The 17,889-nt window shown below is 41.2% G+C and overlaps 1 protein-coding gene across 4 annotated transcripts in view; it reads right to left on the minus strand.

Moving 5' to 3' along the window:
- SESN3 (sestrin 3) overlaps positions 1–17,889 on the minus strand; it is a 44,984-nt gene that overhangs the window by 19,836 nt on the left and 7,259 nt on the right. For all 4 annotated transcript variants that reach the window (XM_042862503.1, XM_042862504.1, XM_042862505.1 and 1 more), the window contains exon 2: positions 1,814–1,879. The gene's annotated coding sequence lies outside the window, so the exon portion shown is untranslated. The remainder of the gene's footprint in view (positions 1–1,813; positions 1,880–17,889) is intronic.

Consider the following 17,889-nt stretch of genomic DNA (forward strand, 5'->3'; position numbering starts at 1 on the left):
TTATTGTGTGTGTCACTCCTCACTATTACAGCTTTCTTTGCTTTGCACCAGAAATCATGTCAATTTGGTTTTTCTCTGGAATGTTTTTGCCATCAGTGTTTTATTCATGAGTTAGAAATCAGTCTATCTCACTTAGTTTTTTTACACCCCTCACTCCATTTAAGGAATCCCCCAATTTCTTCAGCAACTTTACTTTCCTGATGTGTAAGAGACTTTTGTCTCATGCGGCAGTTCCTTGAGGCAATTCTACTTTTCAGCCTGCTGTGTTGCTGGTGTGCTGTTCTCCAGCTAGGCAAGCATTTTCCATCTATCTTAGCAGAAGTTAAAGAGAAAACATTCTGCTGACAAAACTGAAATACACTCCTGTAGGACTGCACGGTTGCAATACAAGGCGCAGCAGTATGCAGCATTATTGCTTCCAAGATTTATCCCTATGTATATTGCAAATCTCTTCACACTGCACATGTACTTCCTCCTCATTACCTGCCCATATACATTGTGAAAATAAACCAAACTTTGATAAGACCTGTGTTTTTACCAAACTTTGTGAGACACTGAACATACGATCAGGCTCTAACCACACCTTTCCTACCTACTATATTACTTAATGTCACAGAATGGGGAAAAAAGCAGTTGTTTGCTCAACAAACAATATTTAAAATTGGTTTATGATTCTGAGTAACTTTTCATTCCTACAGGTAGAGGGAGGTTCCAGCCCTGAGTTACTGCTGCTCCTTTCTGGAGACTACTCAGTGCTTTCCTCCTGTACCCTTAGCTAGTAACTACTACCAAGCGTATCAGTTGTAAAATAAATTCATTAAGAACCCACTCAAAATGTTGTATGCTGTTATTTTAATTACAATCACATTTCTCCTTTTCATGCAATTTTTCTCTTAACAAGAGAAATATACATAAAGGAAGTACTTCTCACAAGCTGGGCTGGCTGAAACTCATTCTGCTTCCTCTTTCTCCAGTCTGCAAGGCTCATTTTGATATTTGTTGGGGTTCTTTTTACTTCATTATATTTCCTGTTGCCAGGCTTTACTCTTACTCTGTTTTTAGATTCACATCTTCGCCATGTATAAACAGAGACTCAGAGAACAGCAGATATCTTACCTTTCAAAAATTTCTTTTTGGCTCTTATAGCATGTGAATGATCTGCTTTTACTAAGTATTTAAAAGCAAACAAAAAAAAAGGCCCTATTTTTATAATCTGCCATCCCAAACAATTTGTCAATCAATAAATAATACTCTGTGAAGATTAATTTCAGGGCAAGGGAACTACTGCACAGGAAAGCTTCTATTTACTGTGGCGAGGTGCAAATCAAGGCTTAAGCTGAACACTAAATCATGCACAGAAATCTTCAGGCTGAAATCAAACTGTTCCTTTCAACCATAAATTCTCTTAAGAACCACAGTTACAGTCTCAGAAGTTGGTCATATTTGTAGGCTGACTTAAACTGAAGGTCAGGTACTGCCCTGAGAGCTATATAATGCTCTGTTGCAGTATGGACAGGTCTCCCCTTAGGCCTGACATTAACAATAAGAACGGATCATCCCCTGTGGAAAGAGCAGAGCAGCACTCAGGGCTGGCATGGGGAGTGTGGGCAACTGTGAGCAACTCCACTGTCAGCACATGCAGGAAAGGGCAGCTTGGCTCTTATCCGCTGGAGCTTGCTTCTCTTAAACCATTCTTGTTGCTCCCAAAGGGACTCATTCAGGTTCCCCTGGGCAGGCAGGATGGTAAAACTGTTCTTCAGTATTTCCATGCTAAGAGTCACCTCACAGTCAGCCCAGCTAACTGCAAACTTACCTCATTCTCAGGTATAAAGGCACTTGGTCCTCTTGTTAATGGTGGAGAGACTTGGACTCTTTTTTCCTGCAGAAGAGTCATACAATTCAATCAGTCTGAGGAATAATACATTAGCCCACTTTATCTTGCAAGTTAGATCTAAAGGCCTTGGCTTGGTTCTCTTCCCAAGGCCACCTGCATGCTTTACAGTCAAGTACACAAGAAGCCATCTCCCCACATTGGATTTGCATCCCTTGTGCTTTGCTCAAACAAATGGCATGAATTCTGGCAAGGCCAGAAAGAAAATTACTGGTCCAATTAGAGATATGTGGACAACAACAATAAAAAATGTGGCACAATGCTAAAATTGGCAATTTGCTGGATTGAACAGGAGTTTTGAAAGCAAAGGAGGAAAAAAAGCTGTCCTTACCACTATGTGCACAAAGGCCACACCTGAGAAATTATAATCAAGAAGCCATTTTCTTCAATGTAAGAGCCTAATCAGATTCTAAGCATTTAGCAGAGTACATGCACTTGTTTTGCCAGTGGCTTGAAAAGCCCAGTCACCCTCCAGATACACCAGCAAGGCCCAGGTAAAGACTCCATCCAAAAAGAAAGACAAAAATACTATGTTGTTCAGTTGCCAAGTCCAGAAAAGAACAAAGCATGCCATATACCTCTTGGTGTGCCAATTGCAGCTAGAAGAAGAGCTGGAGCCCAACAATTATTACATGTTCTTTGATAATAGGCAGAGATTAACAAGAGCAAGCGGACTTCTTGTTTAATAGTGGATAAGAAATGGAGTTGTGGAGATTTTCAATCTGTTGCCACTGACAAAGAGAAGCTGGGAAGGGACCTGCCTCTCTTCTTTGCTTCTTTACAGCTGTATCCCATGTAACTGCAAACTATGGTTGTGCATTTCTTCAGGTCGCTAATGACACTGCAGCAGAAGTCACTTTTAATAAGTTACCCATCAACAGCACTATCAGATCTGCATGGCAAGTATTTCATGTCCCAAGCATAAAAGTCTGAGGTTTTCCATAACAAATGACCCTTAAATACCTCAGTGACTCTACCGGGCAGGCTTATGTATAGCGGCCACATACACAAAGATCAGTGTGGGTCTGAAAGTGCCACAGATGTACACACAGGGAAATGAAGACACTAGAAATGCATAACTGCTCTGTGTCTTCAGAACATCCTTTCCCTTTTAAATTAGAGTATGAAAAAAAAAAACAAAACCATGCAAAAATCAGCAGTGATTATTCAGGAAAGATGTTCCAAAACAAACTCTCTCCTGACAATTAAATTTGTTACTTTGGAGTAATTAGCTGTTAAATGATGAAGAATGCAGTCATGCATGCTTTTGCTCGTTTTCTGAACTGACCAGAATCCACTGCGTGAAAACAAGTAGTCAGGAGACAACTCACTGTGACCACTGCCTGCTGTCACAGCCCCACAGCATTGTAAAATACTCCTTATGAGTCACACGTAACACATCTAAAGTAGTGAAAAAAGTACAGACTGGGTATCTGCCCACATAACCTCTTCTCCATACAGCTATTCAAGGCTCAGAAGGTTTCTCTTAGTTTTAAATGCTTGCTTTTGCCAGCAATCATCTTGGTCAACCTTCAAAAAAGAAACGCTTTCCAAGATGAATATTAATGGTGTACATCACTGGTTTTAGGAAGGGTTTTTGGACATCAAGTCTTTGAAAGCCTTCATTTTGCATCAAATACCTGGAAGAAACAGTTTGTGTGAGGGAGATGACTTAACAGCCCTTGGCCAAAGCGCAGGTTGAAAGCAGAGCTGAATCACTGTATCAGTGCCCTCTGAGCTATAGCCCACTTTGCCAGACTGCCCAGTGGGTCATCTAGGTCAGACTGGAGCAAAAAAGAGCACTGTTATCCTACTTTTAAGAGGCTATGACCTCCATTACCTACTTTCCCCATTCAGCATGGCTGCCTTGAACTTTTTCTAGTGGTGTAGACTATTCCCTTCTAGCAACAGAAAATATTTTGCTGCCTCTACACCAAAGCTTCTGTTTTACTGAAACCAGTTAACACAAGCTCATCATCGTAACAGCAAATATGATCAAGCTGTACAAGTTCTCAGGACGCTATTAATACAAACATGGGAAGTTTGCAACCACTAAGTAAGATAACAGTGGCTTTGTTGAACTGTAGATGAAAACCACTTCTCCCGGACAAGCTGTATATAAGTAGGGGTTTAAAACCTACCCAATATGGGAATTAGCAAACAATGCTTCAGATATGTGGTCCTTCAAGATGAGACATTCTTGCAAAGCTTTCTGTTTCCCAAGAAAAGCTGATTCAATTTCCTGCTCAACTCATCCTTGCATGTTACACTGGCTGTTGCAAAGTAAGTCAAGTGGGGTCCCAAATATCTTATTTGAAATTGGATTCTTATGCTAAATGAACCAAGAACAGGTTGCTCAGCAACCAAGATACCATATGCACATCCATGAGCCATTTTCTGCTATTCCTCTATCAACACATTGTTGGAGTATGAATACGTGATCTTAAAAGCTTGTAACCAACATCATTTACATTAAAATTAAAAGAATCTTTTTGGAAGTGCTGATGAGGAGAGAGAAAGATAATGAAGAGCTTCAAAGATGAGAAAGGAGAACCAGGCCAGGGAAGGTTGCTGGGAGAAGGCTGCTGCTTCTTGGAGAAGGCTCTGGGGAGACCCCACTGTGGCCTTCCAGTACCTGAAGGGAGCTCATAAGCAGAAGGGGAACTCAGGTTTTGCACTATCTGATAGTGACAGGACAAAGAGGAATGGCTTTAAACTAAAAGAGAGGAAATGTAGGTTAGATGTCAGGAAAAAAAAATCTTTATTCAGAGAGCAGTGAGGCCCTGGCACTGCTGACTAGAGAGCTGTGCTGCCCCATCCCTGGAGGTGCTCAGGGCCAGGTTGGATGGGCCCTGGGCAGCCTGAGCTGGTGGGGGGGGGGGGGGGACAACCAGCCCATGGCAAGGATTGGAAGCCAATAATCTTTAAGGTTCCTTCCACCCTGAGCTATTCTATCATTCTATGAGATGGGGCCCAATTCATGCTGAGGTGCAAGCTCCGCAGTGGCCTGCTGTGGTGTGATGGACACACTAACACACGTGTTTGCAGAAGAGCCGCTGGAAATCACAAAAAGACAGTCCTGAGTGGGTCTCATCCATGACTTGCTTTCTGTCCTTAAGCTGCACTTCGTCATGAGCTAAACACCGAGAATTGAAAGGCTGTGAAATGGATCTATTTTTCTTGTGAATGTGCAATTCACACTCAACAGTGGGAAGCATCTTCCTCCTTGGATGTGATCTGCCAAAGCCAATACCAAAGGCTGTACCTTGTGCCAGGACAGGAGGCAACAGGTACAAACTGGAACACAGGAGATTCCCTCTGACCACCAGAAGCATTGCTGAGCTGCCTTGGTGAGGACAGGGCCAGAGCTGAGAGCATGGTCCAGAGCCACACCTGCGAGCTGAGAGTGCAGCCGGCCTGCAGCAGCCCTCCTGTCTGAGCCTGAATTTTAAAGAAATTCAACTTCTTCCTCTTCGCTATCACATGAGTCACTGTGTCCTGAGGCTGCAAAGAAATGACTATTTTTAGCAAGCTGTAAAAGGAGGTTAATTTTATTTGAAACAGAAGAAAATGGAGCCATTATCTGGCAGGGCTGATCAAACAGCTGGCTTAGAAAGCCCTTTTTTTTGAATACCTTTTTTTGAATACTTTTTTGTTGAATATTATCATCTTCCAGTAATTTTGCTGCCATCTAGCATTTCTCAGGAACTTTGTTACTTCAATTCTGTGATCTCTTTCCTTATGAATGTGCAAAGCACAGGCTGGTGCAGCGTTTGGGGCGTATGGAAGCTCTGCACAGAAGTTGTGCATACAAGCTAACTCATCCTGCACATCAAGATGGTCAGGCTGTGGGGTGGAAACCAAATCATTGGAAAGAAACGTTTTGTACCTCATGAGGGAATTCTGCAACTTCTCAGCTGCCAGAACAGCATGAGTGGCTCAGGACGGCTGGTGAAAGGCTGAGAGCCATCACTTGCACAAAAATCACCAGAAAGACATTGGGGCAATAAATAGCACTGGATCCCATACGCATACATCCCAAGGGCATCCCAAAATTACTTTCTCCTGAGGCGTAAACTTTTTTTTCCCTTGGATAAGCAGGTACAGTAGTGATGGAAGGCTAAGAAAATGTACTTTCTACTCACTGTATTTACTGACTTTCTCTAATACTTCTCCCACACTGTGGAAGCCAAGATGGGTTTTATTTCTGACTTTAAGCCATGCTTGTGCTGAGGTTATCCTTCTCCAGCCATCTCTTAGACTCTCCACTGGCATTCAGCTAATCATTACCTATTTAAAAAAACATGAATGATATGCCCTCCCACCTCCTGCTTAATACCCAGGTTGTCTAATGTTCTGCTTCATGTCTGCTCTCCAATGCTTCCAAAAGAGCAAATACCATCCACCCTCTGCCCTATTACTCTGTTCTTCCACTGCTTTACGACACTTCTTCCTCAGATGCTTCCCTCTGCCAAGGCCATTCTCTGACCATGCACAGAATGTACCTTTGGAACAGGAAAGTCTCCATAGCTTTCCTATTCCACAGAAGTACAAAGAGTCAATGAAATCTCTGTAAGTTCAATAGTCTTCATCTGCTCCTTTTAAGAACTTTTCTTTCTGGATTTTACTCCTGCATTATTTTTTCCCCTTTCTCTTTTGCATTTTCCAGGTACTTTGTATAAATCACTTTTTATACTTCAAAGTTCCCACCATAGGATATTATAAATGCTTCTAGCTTTGGATTATTTACCCATTCATGTTTTACTGTCTCCCCATCATAAAATCATAAAAATAATATACATTTTCAATTCAACTTACTACACTATTAAGCTACTCTGTATTCTATATTGAGCATGCTGAGAATCTGTTCATTAGCTATCCAGCAAGTGCCCTTTAAGAATTTCTCTCAGCTACTCTATCTTGTGAACATTACGTTCATTTATAACAAAAACCCATACTGTCACTGCTGCCCACTGTGCTTCTACATCCACGTTGTACATGTGCCTCTGCTTGCTACTTAGAAGGAATAATACACTAAAAAATTCAAATATATTTGACAGCCAGGAAGTTCTCTGACATGCTGGAATTTTAACTGCAGAATAAAGCTTTGCTTTTTTTTTCTTTGGCAATTTGACATTGTCCAGTCAAGAGCATTTCTCGTTTTCTCTCTGAGATCTTGAAGGAGGGAGTAATACATTTTCTCATTACTCCATCTCAATAGCTACTATTCAGAAAGCTGCTCTTTGAACGAAAAATAATTTAGTCGGTTATCTCCCAGTAATCCTACAGCTGCATCTTCCAAGTACCAAGACTTGCTGCTCTGAAACGTCATTATTTATAGCACTAACAAAGTGCTTCAGCTCTTGGTCAGCACTTGAAGAAGTTCAGCCAATTCAATATGAGTTTTCTAATAGCTTCCTGGACTCAATTTTTTTTATTAATAGTCGGTCAGTCTTGGATGTACTGCAACAACATCCAGCCATAAGCTTCATCTTTCCCTCCTTTTTCATAGATTTTTAAATATTCTTTTGCATTATCATCTTCCAGTAATTTTGCTGCCATCTAGCATTTCTCAGGAACTTTGTTACTTAAATTCTGCGATCTCTTTCCTTATAACACACACCAGCATCTGAGGAAATAAGCTGAAGCTGAGGACACCTATATTTCATTAGGACACCTATACTGAGACGCCTCCATTTCAGCAAGGAGCCTCAACTCTTTTCCCAGCAGACAGCAAGAGCAAATATGGCAGCATTAAAAAGCAGAGTTGAGGGCCACCGAAGTGTCGCTGGGGTCTCTTGCCTGGCACAAAACCACCACACCAGAATGGGCTTCCCACAGGCCCTTACCGTATCTATAAATCCCTGTGGATACTCTCAGATATCTTAAGTGGTACCCAGTGCCTACACTGAGATCATGGTACTAGTTATGGGTCGCAGAGTGCAGTTCATTACCAGTGTGCCAAGTCAGCTGCTGGGCCTGGCTGGCTACACTGTGTGTTTGAATACTGAGGGTACAAGTGGGAAACTGGTTTTAGGACTCCTCGTTTGGGACTGAATCATCCTGAAGACATCAATTTTGGCAAAGCCTCTCGTTTATCTTACAATTCTTCAAAATGGAAATATACTCATTCAATCTCAGACTTGATGCTGTGGAACCCCACTTTCTGGATTCAGCTTTGTGTACACAAACACATTTTAGTTCACATGGCACAGGCAGCATTATTTGCTGCTTCTGGTTAAGACTTTACCTCCACACTGGATCCTACTGTCTGTTACTGCTTACTGAATACATCGGATACATTTCCACTTCTGGCTCTTGGATGCTAAGAGCAGGGTGAGCAGGGTTCATTCACATGTGCCAAATGTTCTAGATTTCAGCAACACCTAACAAATTTACGGTTATACTAGACTACCAGTTTATTCCATCCTCATAGAAGACAGAAGAAAGAAAAAGAATGAACATTTTGAAAGTTGCCTGAAACTGACTCTTAGCTTCTACTATTTTTCAAAGCTTTCCTTGTTTACATCTACATAAGCCAAGCTTCATTTTACTTTATCCACCTAAATAGGTAAAAGGAAGAACAGATCAGAAATGTGGCAGAAGTTAATGACACTCCTGATTCATCTGAGGCAGAAACACGAATGCTTCTCATGCACTTACACAGAATTAGTATTATACTGAAAACTACATACAGTCTCGCTGACTAAAAGGAAAGACAGACAGTTTACTTGTCTTCGCGTTTCAGGACTCCTGGGAGATTCCAATTGACAAAGACAAAAAACTTACACATTAAAGCTGTGTCATTTTGAAATTTATTGACATTCGTTGGTGCATCATTTTTAAGGAAATGAAATCTGTTTACAGCATTTAATGAGTTAAAAATCAGAAGTTTTACAGCTTCAGAAGATATCTGCAAGTCATGTCAAATTAACTTTTGTTGTAACTTCAAAAATGTGGATGCATGCACATTAGAAGCATAAACTTGCTGTTCTCTTCCTCAAAGCAATTTCTGTAAAGAGAAAGAAAAACAGAAAACAAGCCAAAAGACAAAAGAGAAAACGTGAAGAGGAATAATTTGAACACAAACAACACACAACACCGTTTGCTGACAGTGTGGAACTCCTCTTTAGGACTGACGCATTCCTAAAATGGTTCAATTTAGGCCTATGTCCAGAATTAATAAAAGAGATATTCAGTGGAGACAATGTCACAATGTTAGAGTTCACAAAGTAGAAGTCTTGGCCTACAGTCATTTGTTAATGGTACTTCAAGTGGTTTTGCAACGCTTTCTTCCTCTTAACAGGATGTGCAACTCAGCGATAAAGATGAAAATTCGCAGAGGAAGTCAAACTGTAGGAAGTATCTTTTTTTTCCCTGTGGAGCAGCATTTCGAAATACTTAAAGGCCACCCTTCATGTTAAGAATTCACCGTCTTTGTGCCTAACAGCTGATGGAGCGGTGCGAGGAGCTGGGAAGGGAGCCAGTGCAGTACAATTGATGTGGAGCTTTTGCTTTGGTAACAGGTTACAGCCCTTTTGGATTCCGTACAATAAAAGGAAGCCTATCCCAAGTTCCCATCCCTCTACCAGCTATTAAGAACACAACCCACACTAATTAGAAACCAAAGGGCAGCAATTTCTACCCAATCCAAGATGGATGGCCATGCAGCAGAAATTCAACAGCAGTTCCTCAATCTCTGAAAGTACGCTCAACCTACAGGAGGAAAACTCAGAAGTGAATGTGCAGTTACTGGCAGAAAAGTCTATGTCCTTTTTCATAAAGAAAGCCTACCTACACCTACTTCCTCTTTTAGTCCCACTTGTGCTGGGGCACCTTCTCTATCTTGGAGTTAGTTTCCAAGTTATTGACAGCTAGTAACCAAAACAAACGTTCAGCTGCACCTGGCATCTAACAGGCAATGACTTCAAGTCAAACATCCAAGTAATGAGTTTGCTGCAAGACAGTTCTTTATTTAAGAAACCAAACCGAATATATGACATAAAAGACCTATCTATAACTTAGTCACGGTAAGTACAGAGCACATTTCTACCTGAGAAAGCAGGGCTCCTGACCCAAAAAATGGAAAACCATCTATGAGAAGATTTCTTCAAGAGGCCAATAACCAAGCCTAAACATTATTAACAGATGAAAAGGAGATCGTTCAGTTTACTTGCTGCTAGATATTCACTTCCATCTAATTTAAGACAAACCTCAAAATAAAAGTTATTCATGCTGCATCATTATCAGATAACAAAACTAACCAAACATTGGCACCCAAATCAATTTGCCAGCTGGATGCTGTTTACAACCCAAAAAGAAAGCTGATGTCCAACTCAGGATGAACTGAACTTTGTCACAGCACGGCTTGCTTTTCCTTTGCAGATCAACAGAAATCCATTGCTAAGTGGCAAGGCTTGCACTGCTACCAAAGTGGTCTTCTGGTCTAATTCAGCCACCAAAGAAAAAAAGAAAAAATAAAGAAAACTCCCCTCTTACCAGTGCCTGAAGGAGCAGACAAGGCAACCGTGCCTCCTTCCCTCCCTGCACTGGAGGTTTGTACACTCCCCAGAAATGCCCTCAGGACAGAAGATCATCTTGTGATGGTCAGGATGACTCAAAATCCTACCAGCATGGCAGAAGAGTATTTTCTGTATCAGCAGCATCAGGAATCAAGGGCAAAAGTTACATTGGAAAACGTCAGTGGTTTAGCTGGGATAGCCAACGGGTAGAGCAAATGTTTGACAGAACATGAAGATAAGCGGCAGCTGCTTCAGCAGGCCTGAATTAATGCCTAAATTAACCACCAATAGATATCACATTATCTTTAGCATACAGTAATTGAACAGTTAAATACTACAATTCATAAATGCACGCACGGTTATTGGGTGTGCCGCCAATCGGAGAGGCATAACTGGTGGACATGAAAAAAGAGAGAGAGAAAGACGCCCAGGGTTATGTAAATCTGCTGTGTAACCCTGGCAGAGCTGCTTCCTAAGAATGCTCTGCTCAATTCTTAATAGAAGTATTGTCTGGAAATACATGCCCTGTAAGCAAGTAAGATTGAATGGTATTCATCCGTATCGTAAATCAATAACAGCATCCTTCTACTGTGAAGAAAGCAGCTGACTTGTTTTAAACTGGATTTCAAATATGCTAAAATGTTTGAAAGCTGATAAATACAAGGGCAGCAAACATCAAAATGCTCCAATGATGTATGTTCTGAAGAAAACCATTAACAGGCTTTGCAATCCATGCCAGAGCATCTTCAAACACTGCAGCACTCCAGCAGAGCTCATCACCACCAAGGACTCTGAGGAAGGTGCACCTCACTGGGAGCTGCCATAAGAACAGACTGGGAGAACTGTTTAAACAGCAGTTGGCATCAAGGCCGCATCCTGTCATCTCTTCTCTTTTAGCAATGCTGCAATTTCAGCAAAGATTACAGCAAAAGGAGAGACAAAATTTAGGCAATGAAGCTGGACAGCTTCTGTTCGCTGTGAACAGATCTCTACGTCCTATCTTTGCACTTTAATGGAAAAAATAACAACAATATCCTCCTCTGATTAGCATCTCAATCTCCCTGCAGTTGCAGGGGAACAAGCTGGGCTCTGACCTCTGCACCACCTCGCTGAAATTGCTTCCTCTCCAGCTTTAACTGCTAGTGACTGACTATATGAAGTAACAAAGCTGTGCTGGCTGATGCTCTTGTAAAGCAGCATTCATTACCTGCAATGTATCACAGATAGCTGCATCTCAAGGAGGTAGTAAAATTGCAGAATCCAGGAATAAGCTCCTCATGTGTCCCTGCCAAAACTCCAGCTTGGTAACTCCATGTCCTTGCAGCGTTTGCAGGGGATAAAAAGTATTCCAGAGAAAACAATTGGTATCCCAGAATATGCTGCTGCAGGAAAATGCTTTCAAGCACCTTTCACTTACCAGGTACTATATAAAACTCAATCTATTCCGAGACAGAGGAAAGTCACACAGATGGCAGAAACATGGTTTTTCAAACTACTTTTTTCCACAGATTTTATGTACAAAATGATCACACGATTTATTTTAAATCTATGTGCAAGAACTATCTTAAGACTCACGGAAGTAACATGCTAAAATTCAGAAAAACAAATCCTCTCATCCAGACCATTACAAAGAGGGAGATGTGCTTAGCTGGGTTACCTTCCTGCCATATTTTCCATGTAGGATTTCAGTAGCTTGGGTCTTGGAAAGAAACTGAAATCATGTACTTGCTGTCAGATGCACGTCAAGATATTTTATTTGATGGCTTCCTGGCTGCCACAGTCCACAGAGAGCTGGGATTCAAATCAAGTCACAGATGAGAAGGCCAAATAACAGTACTAAAACTCTTCAACAGTGCACAGCTAACGCATAGAAATCCTTGCTGTAAGAGTCTGTGGAACTCTGTATGGGTTCAGAAGCAAATCACTGGAGCTAACAGAAAAGAAAGAATGAAGGGGCATTCATTAAATATTGGGAAACTGCCTCTAGCTTGGGAAGTTTTCAAGTTGCAGACACTTATAGATTGGGAGACAGTTCCATGGGAGCACCACCATGACCATGCTCTGCTTTGTGTCCTCTCTCCTTGGTTCCTCCCACTGGCTGCTGCTGGGACACTGGGTTTCAATCTGGTCCACTACAGCTATTCCAATGTTGTTAGACAAGCTGCAATACTAAGACAGATTTGGTTCCCAAATACAATTTATTCTATGCAAGCCATTAAGAAAAAAAGGTATATAATAATACAGGTATGAATTGGCTTTACCTAAGCAATTTTAGCTATACTCGACTGTTGCAGAAACAATCATCATGCTACTCTGGTCTAAAACATGCAGCCCACATCAGATAACTCCTTAGGAGCCTGGCTGAGCACATTACTGGGATATTTATTCAATAACTATTGCATCATTTACCTCATAATTTTGCATAACTTGCACTTTGTTTATTAATACTGGTTTTAGGAAAAAATGTTTTTTCCTTTTCTGAACATGCCATATCAGAAGTGACATCCATTTAGATTTTAAAAAAAAGTGAAGAAAAAACTGAAAGTTAAAGCAGAAAGAAAATACATATGTACACTCTGTACTCACTGATAGGAAGGTTTGCTTAGATTGATATTTACCTGGAAGGATACAGACTTCGGCTATGCTACCTCACCATGATGGCCTCCAGCTAAGCTGTTCCCATCAGAACGCAAGCCAGCATAAAAATATTAACATACAAGGCTGGCATAAATTTTCTAGTTTACAGGAAACAGAACTCGTGGCTATGGTTCCTTAAAATTCCACTGAGTGAAATGTTAACATGACCCACAGAATTTCATAAGTTAATCCACTGAAAAGCTTCTGTAACAATGAAAAACCCTCTCAGCACCAGTTTCTCAGTCCAATGCTCATTTACAATTCATGACTGTTGAGCATCTTTGTTACAATTCAAATAATGTAAGAAATACTGATGCTGCTCTCCCAGCTCTGTCAGGAAAAGGACAGTCCCTGTGGATGCCCAACAGGAACAATGTCCTCCTGCTTTCAGAGAAGCGTGGGTTCTGCCATTTAAATTTGGTCCGTGACTCAAACAGAAAGAATATGCCAGATGAAAAATAAAATCTCCCTGACTAACACACTTTTACCTCTAGCCTAAGGGCACAGTTTCCAAGAGCAAGCACCTCGCTGTCTAAGACAGGGGCTTAAGGCTTTTTTGATTAGTTGACTCCTATGCATTTTTCAGAAGGAGCTGTTATAGCTGTTATCTATACCATGCATGACTACACTGGACTAAGTTTTCTTACATAGCTTTCCTTAAAAGAAGTCCCCAAAATCCTTACGGGTGCTGGGCCCACAGATGGGAGAACCACGAGGGTGCCCCTCAAGGTTCTTCACCTGACAGGAAATCCTAACACAGCCACCACTTAGGACAAATTATTTCTCCAAATGGTCTGATTTGCAAAGACTGCAGCCTGTTTTGCAACAAGCAAGGAGCTGACCCACCAACCATTTCATGCTCCATTAGTTTGAGAGAGGTTTGGACAGGAGACTGACAGAGAAAAGGCTTCATCTCAGTAGCACAACTGAAGGCCACCAACTTGCTGGAGTGACTGTAACTACTTGCAGTCGAGCAGTTTCCATTTTCGTCCTCTTTTCTTTTCCTTTTTTCATGTTAACCTAGGTCTTACCAGAGTGAGTCACTGCTGAGACACCATCTCCACAGCACGCTGATTTAACGCAGCTGAGCTGGTGGCAGTAACGACGTAAGGCACACAGCTTCTGTTTTTCTGCTGAAGCTTGAAAGAGATGCCGATTTTCAAAAATGAAGATTCGTAACTGGTACAGAAAATGCACTGTACCTAAACATAAGCACGTGTGCCAGTACAGATGAGCTTTCTTGTTCCCTGTAGCCATCCAGGCCGGCAGGTTGGCAGAACTTCAGATCCACCTCCAACCTCAGAGCTGACAGGCTCCACTGTCTCCTCAGATTACTGCCTATACTTCCACTAAGAGGACTTCTGGCTGCATTTTACTGACTTAATGGCTGTAAAAAAAACACCAGAAAGTCCTGCAGAAATGATAAAGCCACTTATTCTGTGTCCTGTCCTGTAGGGACGGAAGAGTGGTTAACACAGATTATCTACTGAGATCTCCCACTATGTTCCAGTCCACGAGCCCTCCTGTATGAAGTAACCAAATCCACACTAAGACCCTAGCACTGGAGTAGGCCCAGCTCCTAAGAGGCTGACAGCCTTTAGTTGCATCCAGCTTACCTCTGCATGGACAGAAATCAGACCACGCAATGGGTATCCCAAGTTTTCTAAGAAATATGAAGTCATAGACCTAGCTTCTAAACCAAGAATTACTCATGTTGGATGGCTGAATGCTGCTTTAAGTATTCATGAGGCACAGCTTAACCCAAAGGAGTGTCCCATATAAAAAAGCAACAGCACTACACAGTCAAACTGCTTTTGCTTGTATTGCAAGTTTCTGTTGGATAAATAGGTCAAGGAACTACAGCTTTATCTAAAATATCTTTTGCATAAGTCACCTAAAGAACAGGGGCATGGAGGGAAACCCTCCTTCTGCCTCCATTCTCATTTTGCTTTTCAAAGCTGTGGGTAAGACACTGCTCCAGCATGGCTGAAGACTGCTCTCTTTCCACCTGTCCTCTGCTCACGTCTAACACGTACGAGGCTCCATCTCCTCTGAAGAACAGCAAGGCAGCCTGCAGGTTCCTTCACTCTTCAATAACGCTGCAGTTGACCTTTTCAACCAACACGCCCTTTCTTCCAACTGCTTGTGAAGCACCCACACTGAAGTCAGAAAACAAGTTTTAAATTGCTGGAATAAGAGTCACTTATCTTAAGACAGGTTCTACTTAAATGATCCCTTATGTTACTGCCTTCCCCCAGTAACATCATGGGCAAAATTTAAGCTACTGATGTAATTGAACAGTTTGTTTGGGTTTTCTGGAAAGAGCGTAAGATGGAAAAAAAAAAAAAAAACCTTGAGTTTTAGTATGCATCGAAACAGCAAAAATCAGTTGCAGTCTTTCAGTTCAACACCCTCCCAAGGTATCTGCTCACAAGTAGGGTCTGCAAAAAGTAAAACAATTGAAGACCACAGTGGTTGAGATAACTAGAAGGAAGAATACAAAAGATAGGTTAGAGGAAAAAAACTAGAAGGAAGAATACAAAAGATAGGTTAGAGCTTATCTTCTGCAAGCTAATCAGTCACAATGAGCTGCTGACTAGTGGACACCATGCATTTCATGTTTTCATGTGTTTCCTACCAGAAAAACCTGGAATTTTCCACCGCAAGATACTAATGAAGAGTCCTGATTCAGACTTTTCTGACAGTAGTGCCCTTGAACAAAAACTGCATCCAACTGAGTTAAGAGGGCTTAAAAGACAGGCGCTACAACAACTGTCAGGGCACCTGCAGGTTGTTTTGATCAACTTTTGGAGGAAACAGAATAAGCCTTCTCATCATGGGGAGAGCTGGAATCGTTCTGCAACTTTAATCTTCGTTTAGTGTGCTCATATCAACTTACTGCTTCCCAGGAACAATAATAGCTTGTGAATTTTAACCAGCATACTTTGACAACATCTGTATGTTATACAATGCCTACCATGCACGTGCACAGCAATTCTGAAGTCTATTCAGTAATATGGGTGCTTCCATTGAAGCAAGTGCCTTCTATGATTCTATGATTTCCTAGTTCTACCTTCATTATTGCAGTAAGGCAATGAGTACTCAGCAGAATAATCAAATCCTGATGCTGATTTCCAAGGAGGGTCAAGGTTCATCCTGCAGGTTGAACACCCAGTGGGTATTTGCAGGAAAGCAGTTGATTTCAAGACACAAAACATACTGTAGTAAAGCAACATTTCAAGGGTTCTTCCAATGTGGATGAGATCCAACTGGTGTCAGGTAGAATATTTAGACAGTGTGTGGGCGCTCCATTTCATTAGAGGTCTAATCAAATTTCTGAATGCTAGAACAAATTACTATTTCCACACCTCTCTAATCAGCAGTGAGGGTGCTTTACTGAGAACGATGTCAATCAACTCGAAAAGAGGTGGGTTTTTTGTTTTTTTTTTTTGTTTTGTTTTAAAGTTAATGGAAATACATTAAAACAGACTTAATAGCATATGGCCAAAACACCTCCAGATATATTCAGTCAATAATATAACTATATTCCCTTCGCCACATGCTAAAGCAGGAGACATTAAACATATTTACAAGCACATGCTATTGAATTAGCTTCACTGCTGTTAAGGTAGTGTTTTACTTAATAATTTTAACTGCACAATCCATATAGAAGAGAGAACATATGCTGGCTTTCAGTCGTTGTATCAGTATCAGCAAAAGCAAATCCAATGCAGTAATAACGCAGAGACAAACAAAAGGCGATTCTGAGTAGGCAAGCATACTGCTCTAAGAACAGCTTACACCAAGACAGCGAGACCTTCATACTATCAATGTAACTCTGACTTTGGTTCTGTGGAGTAGCTCAGCGGCGTAAACTCTTCAATTCCCAAGCTACCTATCCCCAAGTCACATTTAATGTTCATCTGCACGTGAAAATGTTAAGCAAGACCTCTTTGTGATCATTATTCCCTTCCAAGGAAGAATCTTTTAAAAGTATCACCTAACTGTAAGAATGCGGAGTCCTCTCTGGTTCCATGTCAAAATCAAGCTCAAATTTAATACTCTAGAAACAGATGCACAACTATGTATTTTGATTGCGAAGTGCAGTAACTGAGATACATTAAATGTATTTACGAGTTTTTTACTTGCTCCAAATAGATGAAAATTTGTGTTCAAAGTAATCTTCCAAATGTCTTCTGTGCTTTAAGAGATTATAGAAACCTATGGTTCCACATAACACTCAAGAATGTGGTTTCTTCTGGCTTTCATATGTGTTAATCTAACACTTGTTATGTTGGAAGATTTAAAACACAGCTCTAAGGGTGGTCCATGCATTAACCACACGATATGGAGCAAGTCCATGGGGAACTCACTTGTGTGATACAGGCTTATCCCCTCCGCTTCCAGCCTATTTATAAGACACAAAGCCAAGAATACTTCCTATTTCTCTAAAATTATTAGTTTTTTTCCACACAGTGCCCCAAGGAAAGGGACTGCATGCAGCCTTGAGTCACCACTTTGCTAATCTCCGAAAACTAGTGCTTACCTTGAGAGAAATATAAGAGTCATTAACAAGAAAGAAAGCAGATGTTTAATCAGGAGGTTGTATCTACTTATCTTTCTCTAATTCAGGCAATCAGGGACATTCAGGAAAGATGTAAGACGCCTTTCCAGAATGAGCAACCAATTTCCATCTCTGATCCTGACTGTCATCATTTACACTCTGCTTAGCCCTCCCCTAACTTGCGTTTGGTTAAGCCCGCAGTTGTCACAAACACTACACCCGAGCAGAAAAAAGCCTACACTTCAGAACATCTAACTCTCAACTTAAATACGATG

The sequence above is a fragment of the Lagopus leucura genome, unplaced genomic scaffold (assembly GCF_019238085.1).
Source record: "Lagopus leucura isolate 7727_CA_CO unplaced genomic scaffold, USGS_WTPT01 Super-Scaffold_702, whole genome shotgun sequence".
NCBI lineage: Eukaryota > Metazoa > Chordata > Aves > Galliformes > Phasianidae > Lagopus > Lagopus leucura.